The following is a 15,002-nucleotide window of genomic DNA, read 5'->3' as shown; positions in this document are numbered from 1 at the left end:
CTGTCCTATTGGTGGGTTGTATCTCAAATCAACTTTGTGTGGGCGTCCTTCCGATTTGCTAAAAAAAATCATTCTGATTCCTTTTCAGCAGGGTTGAAGCTCAAGATGCCTTGAAAATATTTAATTTGAGACGATTTGATTGGCTTTTATAAAGCCTTTTTTAAAGCCTGAGAGAAGAATATGGCTCAGAAACAGTCCCAGTCTATGTATACAAAGCAATTATGAATGAGAAGGGTTTTTTTTAATATTAAATATCTAGGGAAAAGTCATCATTTCTTCACCAGCTGGGCCTCTGGTTTTGTGTTCAAAAAAGAAAGCCGGGGGAGGGACGTGAATGCATCCATTCTTTGCTCAAAACTGTAAGTTTCCCCCAAATTGGTGGGTTTCAGCTTAAAAAAACCCCTTTGCTGATTATTGTACCCATCAGCTTGTCCACTTCATGCTTCTAATCACATACACAGGAAATCCATTATTTTCTCCCTTTAATACTCAACACAGCTGTACCAAACTCGCTCAGACACCAGACATCTATCGTCGTGTGCCGCCTGCGAGAGGTTTATTTCCCCCCCGCCCGATGAAAGCTAATTAGCAAACTGTTTTGTGAAGCTAGATTTTTATCATCTGCTTGGATCTTGCAGGAAAGAAAAGATTCTGAAGTCTGCACAAGCACTCCTTTGTTTCGCGAGAGAGCTGCGTTTTCACGGCTAGCTGGCCAAGGACCTGCTGCTCAGAGAACCAACCGGGACCCCAGGAGAAACAAGACGATGCTTAACATTTTGCGGGAGGAAAAGAAGAGGGAGAAATGGGATGGGCATAATCATAAAAGGGTTGGGGGAACAGATATATATTTTCCCCAGAAGGTTTATGCTTTGGGATTCTGCAGTAACAGATGGACAGAATCAAGATCATGTGAAGTGCTGTACCACTTTATAATGTCTTGGGAAGGCCACGCTTGGAATGTTGTATCCAGTTTTGGTCACCACGATATAAACCCGATATTGAGACTCGAGAAAGAGTGCAGTGAAGAGCAACAGAGAGGATTAGGGGACTGGAAGCTAAAACATATGAACAACAGTTGCTGGAATTGGTGTGTAGGGAAAGTGTCTAGTGTAGGGAAAAGCAGGACTCGGGGTGACATGATAGCAGGGTTCCAATATCTGAGAGGCTGCCACAAGGAAGAAGGGGTCACCCAAAGGCAGGACCAGAAGCAATGGATGGAAACGGAACCAAGAAAGAAGCCACCTAGATCTAAGGAGAAATTTCATGTTAGTGAGAACTACGGGTGGAACAATTTGCTTCCGAAGATGGTGGGAGCTCCATCACCAGAGGTTTTAAAGAAGAGATTGGAGAGCTACTTATCTGGAATGGTAGAGGGTCTCCTGCTTGAGCAGAGGGTTGGACTAGAAGACCTCCAAGGTCCCTTCCAGCTCTGTTCTTCTGTTGTCCTAATTCAAAAGCCAGCTTAGGAATAGGACGTTCCATTTTTTAAAGCTTTGTGACATCTTGGATGATGGTTTGTGGGATTCATAGCCTGGTTTGTGGCAACCCCAGGACAGCATTTTTCTTCCGGGCTGGGAGATAGGTTGAGTTGAGAAGAAGACATTGCTCTGAGAGATAAATAAGTAAATGTTCTGCCCTCAGTTGCTTTGGAGAATAGGTTGACCCCCTCATCTTTGCAGGAGCCCCTCAAATCCTGGAACTTTGCTATGGTGTCACCCCCAGTCCTTCTTTTCACTAGACTAGACAAAGCCAATTCCTGCAACCATTCTTTGTATCCTATGTATCCTATTTATCCTATTATTTATCCTGTTTTTTTAAAATCTATTGTCACAATAGACCTTCGGTATTTGCTCCCTTCCTCTTGGGTTTCACTTTTTGTTTGATCGACTCCACTAATATATCATTTTACAGAAAATGAGGGATTATATTTCCCCCAATATCTTTTGATTATTATTATTATTTTTAAAACACTTCTTAAATTAGCATTCATCTGAGCTGGGTAACATTCTCATAAAGAAGAATAATGGAACTGGCTAGCAAATGAGACAAGAAGCGTTATGAGATATGCATTAAAATGAAATTATTTCTCCTTGATCCAAAAAATGCACAGAGTAAATTTGTTTTGACAGACTAGGAAAAATAAAAAAAACTTCCATCGGAACCATTCATACTATTTGGAAATTAATAGAGTATATTTGTACTCTTTTATTTCTAAATGAATTACATAGTCATTTTGCTTTTGAAAGCTGGATGCAACTGTAACCATCTTGAGAATTGCAGTTCCTTTTAAAAAAAAAAGTTCTTAAGAAAAGAAAGAGAAAGGAAGGGATGTTCTTTGCCAGATGGCAAGATTCTTTATGGTGCATTGCTTACTTGATGATTATTAACACTGATTTCCCTGTCAGTTAATTAAGATCTCATGTTATGAAGTCCATATATCAGATCCCTAAGAGCTGGAAGAAACCACTAAAAGTTTTTAGCCCACTGAGTGATGTGTGGATCTCTGTAAATCTTCTGTGTGTATTTTTTTTATTGCATTAACATAATAAATTACCCAGGCAAATAATCCTAGCACAATAAAAACATATGCATATTTAAAAATTCCTCAACAAAAGCCCTATACACACAAGTGCGCACGCACACACACACACACACACACACACAAATGATGGATAGATATGATCAATTACAAATGGCGGGAAATATTTGTAGCTGGGATGGTAGGTGTTGGTGGTGGCTTGCTTAATTTCCGAATGTTTCCTCACCACACTAGGTAACATCAGCAGCAAAACTTTGGTTGAAGTGTCTTGTTTGAGTTCTCTTCTGCTTTTGTAGGCCTTATGTGATTTGACCTCCAGCTAGGGTGGCCTCCTCACCAGATGACCCTCACACGTTGTGACCAGTCGGTCATGGGACCAGCTGACCACATAAGACCTATAAAAGCAAAAGAGAAGCAAAACACTTCAACCAAAGTTCCGCTTATGACGTTACCTAGCCTGATGACAAAACATTTGGAAACTAAACAACAAGCTCGGAGAACAAACCACCATCAAGATGTCACCATCAATATCCTCTAGCTGTTACATGTTGAGCCACCAAGACAAGACAAATCAAATAAATGAATAGCCTAAAAAAACAAACAACACACACTCTGCAGTTTTAGTTTTGTACACTTAAAAGGACTCCTTTTCCAATACTCTTTAATAATTATGGGTAATCCTCAACTTAAGGACTGTAATTCAGCCTGGAATTATGCTCATAGATCATCATGAGTCCTTAAGCAGGTGTGACCACAACCAGTTTTTGCAATCTTTTTTGAAGTGAATGCAAGCATGGTGATTACTAAGAGAATCATCATCCTCTATGAATGACCCCATAATCCCTTGCATGGGGGTGAGTGTTTACAGACAGGATGTCCTTCCTGTTGCCAATGTGAGTCTACAGCAATATATATTCTCATTGTGCCCAGCGAGAGAAATACCTGCCTCTGCCCAGGATCAAACTCACAGCCTCCTGATTGTGAGGCGAGAGCTCCACCTCTAGGCCACTGCACCATTTGTGATTATTAAGAGAACCTGCTTTCCCTAATAGCTTCTTCGGACAGAAACTACAATTAAATCCATAAAAGTGTGAAAAAATGCAGTCCCCTGACTGTTGACCTCTGTGTTTTTTCACATGTACAACCGTTGCATGGTCATGTGATCAAAATTCAGACGCTTGGCAACTGACTCCTATTTATGACGGTTTCAGTGTCCCGGGGTCATGTGGTCCCCTTTTGTGACCCTCTGCCAAGCAAAGTGGGTGAGGAAGCCAGATTCCCTTAACAACCATGTCACTAATTTAACAGTTGCAGTGATTCACTTAATGGCTGTAAAATGGAGGAAAATTCGCTTAAAAATTGAGACCCTTAACAGATGTCTCACTTAGCAACAGAAACTTTGGACTCCCTGGTGGTCGTAAGTCGAGGACTACCTGTATCAGAATCAAAACACCACTCTCATATCTAAACTGGGGAGATTAACTGCCCTGTCAAGTTATTCATCATCTTGCTACAGCATGAACACCTCCTGTCTAGAGCATTAACTTTCCCTGGTGATCTAATTTAAACCAACTGCTTTTGCTAATTCTGAAATTAATGATGTGGCCGTCACTAATTACGCCAGAGGAGTAGATGAAACTTGCATGCCTGATTTGAATTGCAGAATTGCAAAGCAAAGTTTTAAAGAAGGACCAAAACTTCCTACACTCTGTAACGTCACTCAGCCCTGCTCTGGAGGCCCCACCCTCAAGGCTAGATTTCTGGTCACTGAAAACCTGGATGACTACTAGGTGCCAGCAAAGAGCTAGACATTTTCTTGGCTCTCTTCACTGTTACAGTCATACCTCCATAGTCAACTGCTTTAAAACTCGTCAAATTTGGTACTTGACACATTTTGGCACAAACATTTCTGTCCCGTTGTTTGCTACTCAACATGCAAGCTAAAGCTTGTCATTGTTGGCTGCCTTGTGACTTGCTACTCTTTCCAGCTGAAACAAAGGATCACATGTTAAGTCTCATGGTTTGTTTGGTATCACCGTATCTTGGATCTTCCCAGCCAATATTAGCTTTTGGAGAGTTGAAAACAAATGAAAAAAAAAAACCCTCTCTTTTCCTTTAACTCGATCACAGTGCTGTGTATTTCTTTGGTGAGCCATTCCAGAATGAAAGAGATGGGGCGCTATTATATCCTCCATCTTGGCTTTAATACAGTGAGCATTTTAGTTCTTGCTATAAATGCTTCTAAAGCTTATCCATCATCTACTTGACCAACAGCTTAATTCTGGTTTTGTAAAGCTGGGTTCCTAGTAGGGGTAATTCCTCAGTTAGGCAGAGGAAGACAGCTGCTTTGGAAAACTAACTTTAGATATCACGGAAAGAGATTGCTTTCAACGTTATTGTGAAGTTGGCCCCTGTCAAAGGGTATCTTCTGCTAGCATTCTACTTCCACCTTGTTTGTCCCCTTAAGTTGCTTGGCCTCTGCAGCCTGTATGCAAGTGCAAGTGTGTGTGTGTGTGTGTGTGTGTGTGTGTGCATGATATAATGGATTCACCAAAATGGCTATTGGAACAAAAGAGGAGGATGCGCATTTGATCTTGTCATTCTTTTTCACTTGACTCTCCTGGAGATGCCTATTTCGTACTGCAGTTTATTTATTATTCTGTTCTGAACATATTAGATTATGAGTTTTTAGATTAAAAAAAAACACTCCAAGTTTCGTTTTATGCAGCTTACTCTATTGAGTTGTGTTAAAAATGAGAGCCCATTTGGTCTAGTGGTGGAGGCACCAGGCACCATGAGTTCTAGTCCTGCCTTAGCCATGAAAGCCAGCTGATTGACACTGAGCCAATCACCAGGAGATGGGGAATTCTAGTCCTTCCTTAAGCATAAAAAACCTGGCTGCATGATCTTGGGCCAGTCACTTGTCCTCAACCCACCCATTTCACAGGGTGGTTGTTGTGGGAAAAATAGGAGGAGGAAACTGTGTTGGATATGTTTGTCACCTTGAGTTATTTCAATTGATCAATCAATACAACCAATAGAAACCCCTTGTATATAGATTGCATTGACACAGTGGAGGTTTTGTTTGCTTCTATAGATGCCTTGCTGCTTGCATTTCTGAGCCAAGAAACCATTTTGTTCTAAAAGAATTATGTAACTGGTTTTTTCTATATCTTTATAAGTAACATCTCCACTGTTATAAGATCGGAGCCATCGGCAGAGGTTCTGCTCTTTCAGCATCTTTGAAAGAGGCTCAGTTGCATGAATTAGGAAATGCACCATAAAACTTTCTTCTAAGAAAAAACCCCTACCAATTGTTCAAATGTTTTAATTTCACATCATTTGCCTGCTTTTATTCACTATTTTTCTCACCACATTAACTAGCAATGGGTTAATTGCACAGATGTGACGTCTTTCCCTATAAAAGGACTCGGGACAATTTCTAATTTTTGAACAAGTTTAAAATATAAGTGATAGAGAATGGCTCGAGGCAAGGAGGAGGAAGATGCATCGTTACTGAATAAGTACTGGCATCAAATAAATAAAGGAAGGAAATTAAAAAGCATAGGAGGGAAGAGTAAATAATTACACACTCCAACTGTTTTTGCTTTAGAGAGGGATTTTTATTGTCCCCAAACTGCACTTTGCATTCATTTTTAAAATAATACTAATAATACTAATGAATTTAGAATAGTGCTGGTTTCCCTAAATTGCTCATGGTTGGTTCACAAAATGGGCCTTTAGTTACAGACCAAACAGAATGAAGTAAATCTGTACAAAGAATTTCCTTTCTGGCGAGTGGAGGGATTTCAGAAGTATTTGCTTGATTGGCAGCCAGAGAAATAGGGTCACTTTATGAATCCTGAACTAGGTATGGGAGTAAAAGTCATCATGAAGACACTCCCTTTGCAAATCACCATCTCTTCTGCGTATCGTTTCAGACCCCAAATAGCTGAATGCAGAGGTCTCCAAACTTATGAAGAAAGTCTCCACTGTCATAAGATCTGAGCCATCAACAGAGGTTCTGCTGGCTGGAGAATTCTGGGAGTTGAAGACCACAAGTCTTAAAGTTGCCAAGTTTGGAGACCCCCTTGGCTTAATGGATCTCACGATACAAAGTTTGCACATTTCTGCACATACAGTGAGTCCTTCACTTACAACAGTTCATTTTGTGACCATTTGAAGTTACAGTGGCAGTGAAAATAGTGACTTCGGACCATCTGCAAGAAAACAACCCGGCTCTGAGAGCAAGAAGGAGCCTTCGACCATGTTACTAACTTAACCACTGCAGTGGTTCACTTAAGAATTATGTCAAGAAAGGTGGTAAAATTGGATAAAGCTGACTTAACAACTATCTCGCTTAGCAACATAATATTTTGGTTCAGTTGTGGACTATCTGTAGTACCACACACATCTGCAGGCTTGACTCAATGTATACCCTGGGTAAAAATGAAAAAGAATTGATTGTTGCCATTAAAAAAAAAAAAAAGAAATCCATTGGAACTTATCAGAACCCAGAATTGTATATTTTACCCGAATTAAAAGTTGGGTCTCCACCTTCAAAGGAGCTGTAAAATTGAACACCAAATTGTAGGCCGAGTAAACAGGGACTTTGCAGCCACCCAGAGTAGACGTAGAGACTTGCTTTTCTTCTATGTCCAAAACAGTCTCCGCCAGGCATAAGACCGAAGTAGAAGCACGTTTTGCAAAATTTTGCAGGAATCCCAAGAGCCAGATCGGGTTGCCAGCTCATTGATACGCAAAGTTAAAATTAATTAAGTATATCCAATTGTCTGCCTCTGCTAGCGTAATTTATTTCCCCCTGCCAAATTACTGCATAACAAACAAGCAAAACAATCAACAAGAATTCTTCTTCTTTCAATTTAGGCTGCTTTTTAAAATATTTCTTTTGAGAATTTTGACAACTGGAAGTGTGTTTTCTGATTAAGTGAAATTCTGTGAGGATTGATATATCTCAAGGATGTCGTTTCACTGGGTGTACCATGTGGCAGCTTTTAGATAGTAAGGCTGAGGATTATTTCACTTGTTACTAATCTTCTTGACCTAGGCTGATCTGAGAGCCTTTAGGGCTGATCATCAGGAAAAAAAAAACACCTTAATATGAATAAATACCCCTCTATATTTCTTTTACAGAAAATAAATTCCAGACCAAGAAATTGCTCAGGGAAATGAAACTCCCTTGTAATAACTGTGCAAAATAAAGATAAGGCTAATGTTCCTCCTGATCAAAGCAGGCAACACACCTATCATTTTGTACATTCGTTCTGTCCCATTGACTATGTGTTTGAGTGCCATTCAAGAAGATAAAAAAAAAAACCCTTCAGCCAATCTAAATCTAATTGGGAATGCGTTCTAAATGTATTTTTCCACCAATATTCCATTAGAAGACACGGATGCTAAGCTGGAAGACAAACAATGATAATATTCCAAAGAAGAGAGGAGAGGAGAGGAGAGGAGAGGAGAGGAGAGGAAAGGAGAGGAGAGGAAAGGAGAGGAGGTCTTCTAATCTATCTCCTTCCTCAAGTAGGAGACCCTATACCATTTCAGACAAATGGCTTTCTGGTCTCTTCTTAAAATGGCAACTTCTGTTCCTCTGATTAATTGTTCTCCCTGTCAGGAGGTTTCTCCTTAATTCCAGGTTGCTTCTCTCCTTGATGAGATAAATAAATGCTCTGTCTTACATATTGGTAAAAAAAAAAATCAGAAAATAAAATACAGGCTGAATAGTCAAGACCTTGGTGATGATCCAAACTCTGTCAAGGATCTTGGAGTACTCATCTCTAATGATCTAAGTGCTAGAGCCCACTGTAACTACATAGCTAAAAAGGCATTAAGAATTGTTAACCTAATCTTACATAGCTTTTTCTCTGGTAATATTACACTACTAACTAGAGCATACAAAACATTTGCTAGACCAATACTCGAATACAGCTCATCAGTCTGGAAACCACATTACGTATCTGATATTAACACCGTTGAGAAACTCCAGAAATATTTCATAAGAAGAGTTTTCCACTCCTCTACTTGTTGCAGAATACCTTATGCCACCAGACTTGAAATTCTAGACCTCGAAAATCTAGAACTAAGCCGCCTCCGGTCCGATCTAAATATACTATATAAAATCATACATTGCAATGTCCTACCTGTCAATGAATACTTCAGCTTCAACCATAACAACACAAGAGCAAACAATAGATACAAACTCAAGGTTAATCGCACAAAACTTGATTGCAGGAAATACAACTTCAGCAACAGAGTGGTCAATGTCTGGAATACTCTACCTGACTCTGTGGTTTCTTCCCCAAACCCCCAAAACTTTAACCTTGGACTGTCTACTATTGACCTCATCCCTTTCCTAAGAGGTGTGTAGGGGGCGTGCATAAATGCACCAACATGCCTACTGTCTCTGTCCTATTGTTTCTTTTATATATATTTTTATTTTTCTTATATGTATCCATGTATTCATAACTATGTTTTTACTTGTACCTATTATCTTGTAAGCAATTGACAAATTTTTTAAAAATAAAAATAAATAAATAAAGTTTCCATCCGTTGCTTCTTGTTCTGCCTTCTGGTGCTTTGGAGAATAGATTGACCCCAGTCTTCTTTGTGGCAGCCCTTCAATTATTGGAACTTCTGCTATAAAGTCAATTGAAGGCTCACTTTTTATCAGATGATCATTTTGAAATCAAGAGAGAAATAGTTGATATGTTCATCCCTCTTACACTGAGAGAGAGAGGGAGGGAGGGAGGGAGGGAGGGAGAGATCTTCAGCTATTTTGTGGCAGCCTCTCAATGTTCATCATCAACCTCTATACTGGAGCAACTGCTGTGGAGATAGATATTGTCTCCCAAAGGACCATATTTTATTATAACAAGACTCAACAAACATCTGGATATTGTGTCATTGGAAATAGTCCAAGATCACTTGAGCCAAACAGCAACTCTGCACAAGCCAATCTCATCACTCTATAGATCTGCTCTTTTAATCAGAGAGGAAGTCCTTTGAACTGTCAGGTCAGTTCCCAGTTGTATGCCTGGATAAAAAATGACTAATTAAATCCACCCCTTGTTTTCTCTGGATCTTTATAACCTAATTGTGCATTTCGTCCTAGCAGTGGGCCACATGATTAATAGATGATGTTAAAGCAATTAAGCTGAAAGGAAGTGATAATGGAGGAAGCTGGGCTGTCTCGCTTTCTGCCCGTTTATTTCAAGATGGGTTTTGAAAGCTACTTCATCATACAAGACCTGCTCAAGCCATTCAGAATGACTCCATGGCCAGATGTAATTCAGTGGTCTGATCAAGAAGCCAGCTCTCTTGACATCTTCCAATCTTGCACTGCTCCTTTGAGATGTTTTGTGCTCCAGCTGGTGTCAGTTTTGATGGTGTCCAACCACTGTGTTCTGTGGCACCTGATTAACTCCATGTCCCCAGGTTGAGAGATCTGGGCTCCTTATTGTCAGCCAAAGAACATTTGGAGCACACAAAGCTGGTGCCATCCATTAGCCACCCATGACCTCACTCATAGCTGAAAACTGACCCTTGAACTCTCATCCCACAAGGACCCCATTTCAGGCAACTGAGCATGTTTCTTCAACCACATTTTGGTCACACTGGTTCAGGGCTTTCATTGAGTTCAGCCTTGGATTCTCCCTCTCAGTGTTACCACCAGGATATGCAGCAACTTCCCAGTTTAACTCCTCTGCTCCTCCATTCACAATAGAATAGAATCCCTTATGCCTCCAGGCTAGAAATTTTGGGCCTGGACAATCTGAAACTGTACCACCTGCAGTCCAATCTAAGCATAGTTCACAAAATTGTCTGCTACAACATCTTGCTGGTCAATGACTTCTTCAGCCTCAATCACAATAATACAGGGGCAAACAACCGATACAAGTTCAAGGTAAACTGCTCCAAACTCGAATGCAGAAAATACAACTTCAGCCACAGAGTGGTCAATGCCTGGAATGCCCTACCCGACTCCATTGTTACAGCCTCAACCCCTCACAGCTTCAACCTCAAACTGTCTCAAACTGTGGGCCTTGCCCCGTTCCTAAGAGGTCCTTAAAGGGGGTGTGCATAAGTGCAACAGGCTGCCTACTGTCCCTGTCGTACTGTCCCCATTAATCTGTATTTACTCCCTTTTGTTCTTGTTTATGTTCATACCTATACTTGTTATCTTGTACATGTTTGACAAACAAACAAATAAATAGATAAAATAAAAACTGCAGTGTTGACTTTGTAAAAAAAAATCTCTTTTACTTTCACACTCATCAGTCTCTAAATAGAGGCCAAAAACCAAGAAAGTAAAATATTGTACTTGGGGTTGAAATGAGGGGATCCATGATGTTCTCAGAGAGCACCAAGGACCCTCAGAGACCAACTTCAAATGGTTCAGACCCATTGTTTAAATGCTGCTGTTCCTTAATACTTCTCCCCCCCTCCATCTTCCCTTTCTCCAAACCCACTTCTTTCTTTTAAAGCTATGATTATGATTTCTGTAATGCATTGAGTGTTTCTTACCTTTTAGATACATTTCTTTTTTGTTAATCTTCTTATAAAGAACTCATTTTTGCCACATCCTTTGAGACTTTTTAACAAAGCAACCCTTTTTTTCAGCAGGAAATAATTAAGCTCTCTGACCCCCATCTCTCTCTTTTTTTCTCTCTTTTTTATACAACTCTTTGAGGGGCATATTGAAATTCAGAAGTACTAAGAGAAAAGAATGTGTTCTCACCAAACAGACTTTACACATAAATATCAGAGAAAAATGTTTCAATAGGGTGCATTATTTCCACAAACACAAGGTCATGTAAGCAATGGTCATGATTTTTTTTTTTAATAATTAAGAGTCCCCGAAGTCACCCACGACTTCAGCTTGACTTAATGGCTCTATTTTTTATTAAACATGGAAAATAATTTTAAAATTATAATAGAGAGAGAGAGAGAGAGATGATAGATAGATAGATAGATAGATAGATAGATAGATAGATAGATAGATAGATAGATAGATAGAGATAGATAGGTGGCAAAGGGATTATCATGCATGTCTCCCAGAGCTTCTGAACCAATGGAGATAATGTCAATCAATCTATTCCAGCATTGTATTCCCCTTTATAGGGTCTAAGGATTGTTCTCTATTTTGAGAACTCTTTGGTCTCCATCCTGGTTAACAAGAGCTCTTCATGAATTTGGGGTAACAAATGCCGGAATAACAAGCCAAGATCTGTATACAAAACGTGAATCCTATTAAATAACTGGTGTGTGTGTGTGTGTGTGTGTGTGTGTGTGCTGTAAATGTTCTCTCCTTCACAACCCCACAACAGAAAATAGATAACGAAAGAAAACAGATAATGAAAAGGAGTTAGAAATACCTTACCACAGGCACGGTGGATTTCATACCCATCCACAAGAGATAATCCCAAATTATTCAATAGTGTTGAGCAAGACCATCTTTGAAGGACAAAACTTGGCAGCTTTAGCAAATGGCTGTTGTGCTAAAACTTCCAGTCATAAGCAATGCTGTTCTAATTACTGTGAAAGGGGACCAAAATTTATTTCATCAATACCCTAGGCCTAGATGATATGATGTGGGGTGACAGATAAAGCAGGTGTAAAATGGCGGAGCTAAGATGGCCCTCTATCTTTTGGTTGATCTTTAATTCTGGCTTCTTGTTTGCTACCCTATCTGATTGTTCTTCAGTTCTATATTACCCTGAGGCCTAACTGCCTATGGAGATTCTCGGTCATCCAGATCATGGTTGCCCGAAGAATGTTTTTTTCAAAAGGCAACTGGACTTTGTTTTTACTTTGAAGAATTTCACTTCTCATCCAGGAAGCTTCTTCAGTTCTAGCTGAATGGAGGAAGATGGAAGGATTTATATCCCTTGCAGCCGTCTGGTCATTAGCATTCTTTCTAGAGTTGTTGAGGCCACTTGGAGGTTTATCTGTGCCCTCGAGGGTCACCTCAATAGTGCAAATGGGTGTGGAACCTTCTTGGAACCATTGAAAGGATCGTGTTGCAAACAGGAGATTGGGGGGGTGTCATGTCCCTCCCTCTTCTATTGAGAGAAGACGATTCAGACTTAATGTAGATGGCCTCTTGGACTCCACTTTCAAACCAGCGGCCCTATATGTCCAGAATGGAGACTCTGGAGGCCTAATCCATCATTCACCTTTTGGTTCTTGGTTATTTTCACACTACTGGCAGTGGTTTAGTCATGGTGAAAAGACATTTCTTGGTACAATCCAGTTTCAGCTGACCCGAGAGCAACACCAGTGGAATTTGATTTAATAAAGACACATCTAACATTGAGCTGAAAGCTTTTCATTGCATGAAAGTTGGCCTGTTTTTCCCTCCATTCCCAGAAGCCCAGAAAGAATTAAGTTTAAGAAGCTACTTAGATAGTCAATTAAAACAAAATGAAATACTGCTTCTCCTGTATCGGAAAAGAACCTGATTCCCAGTAAGCATTCTAAGGTTAAGATTTAAAGTGAGAATATATGAGAGAGAAATTGAAATGAAGTAAGAGATCCAGGTAGGGGTTACCATTTTATGTCTTGATTAGCTCATAATTACATGTTGCAAATAAAACTCCGATTGCAGATATAAAAATAGAGGATTTAATTTTAGAAGATAAGACTGAAATCGAAAGAGCTTCCAAATAAACACAGGTTCTCTTGCAATCAGCACAGCAAACCCTGAAAGCTAAGAAGTCTAAATAAATGAGGAAATTATGAAACTTTTTAAATTATGAAACTTACACTATACAAGTACTCCACTACCAGTATATTCAGTTTTTATTTTTCTCCTGAATTATCAGCCGTATTTCCACAAGACAAGTGGCAAGACCACATTTTTATGCATAGTCATTTTCTTGGTTTTTCACCCCAGTAAATATCCAGTCTTTGCAGGAAAGAGACTTAAAGGACTGTGATCGAGGGACAGATCGTTATGGGGAAAAATCCAGTCTAGGTGTTTGCTAAGTCGACATTAATGCATAATCCAATCCATGCAAGAGGAATCCGCATATCTTACAATCCTTCCTCCTTTTCTTAATCTTCGCTGCATTCATTTCTTCCTCTGAATTTTTCAGCGTTAACGTACAGAACCATGAAGCCACCAAGGACTGAAATGACTTGAAATAAACCTGCTGGATCAGCTCAGGAAGAAAACAAAGGCCCAATGGATTTTGAAAGCGTTGGATAAAGCCCTTCTGTCAAACTTGTAGATATGCAAATGAAAGTAGATTTGGATAATTTAATAACCTCTATCTGCTGGGCATTCTGTTTCTCCACTGAAAAGACCAAACCCATTTTTCCTGTTTCAGCAGAATAAGCTTCTCCACACTGCCTCCGTGCCATGTAATAACACCGTTGCCTAAACTAGAAGAGGTCCCGTCTGACTCTTCACAGACATAAAATTCATCCAGTAGTAGCAGTTAGGTTAAGGTGTTCCACAGTTATAGCCCACCTAAAAGGGAATAGAAGGAAGGGAAGACAGAGAGGAAGATAAGCTAGTAATTAAACATTTAAAAATTCTAATGGTTCTGCCTCCTTATTCTCGATTTCCAGCAGCCGAGAAGCAAGCCAAGAGTGACTCTAAATGGAAATAACCACAGACAGAAGAAAAGAAGACCAGCTGTACACAACCCACTGTTTTAAACATTGCTATGTTTCCAAAACAGAAAAAATGTCTCCTATTTTCTCACTTCTAAGCTTGGGTCTCATATAGCTGCTGTACAGTGAGACCTTAATTAAAAAAGTAGAACCAGATAGTTAAATCAAAGAAACATCTACTTAGTCCACATTCCTGAGGTGACACCTTGAATACATGTCACCTAACAGAATTCTCAGCTGGTTTTCTGGGATGTTTAAAAATATAGTTTCAGCAACTAAAGCTTGGAGCCATTTTTTTACTAGTTGCCTTTAGGGAAACAATAAGGTTGAGTATAAAATTAATAACCCTGCTATTTGCGTCTGAAACGGGAGACTCAATAACTAGTCCTAGAGATGTGAAGGTCACTATTTTCTTTGCCAGCAATAAGACATTGGCTGCCTGTGTGGAGACCCTGAGAATCACCAATTCAAGGCACAGCTCTCCCCCACATGGAAGGAATTGTATGAATGACTATATGGAAGTATAGATAGGTATAGACATTAATTATTGGGAGAGGTCATATATCTTCAAACCCCAGCCATGATCTTCAGCTTTTACAAATAATCCTTAACTTACAACCATAACTGAGCCCCAAATTTCCTAGCAAGATGGTTGTTAAGAAAGTTTTGCCTCAGTGAATGACCATTCTTGCCACCATTGTTAAGTGAATGGCTGCAGTTGTTACGTTAGTAAAATGGCTGTTGGGTGAATCTGGCTTCCCCATTGACTTTGCTTGTCAGAAGGTTGCAAAAGGGGATTGCGTGACCCCTCTCCCCCAGA

This window comes from Pseudonaja textilis, chromosome 4, assembly GCF_049901715.1.
Source record: "Pseudonaja textilis isolate UNSWEBS1 chromosome 4, rPseTex1.2, whole genome shotgun sequence".
In the NCBI taxonomy this organism is placed as follows: Eukaryota; Metazoa; Chordata; class Lepidosauria; order Squamata; family Elapidae; genus Pseudonaja; species Pseudonaja textilis.
Note: the sequence above shows the minus strand (reverse complement) of the source record.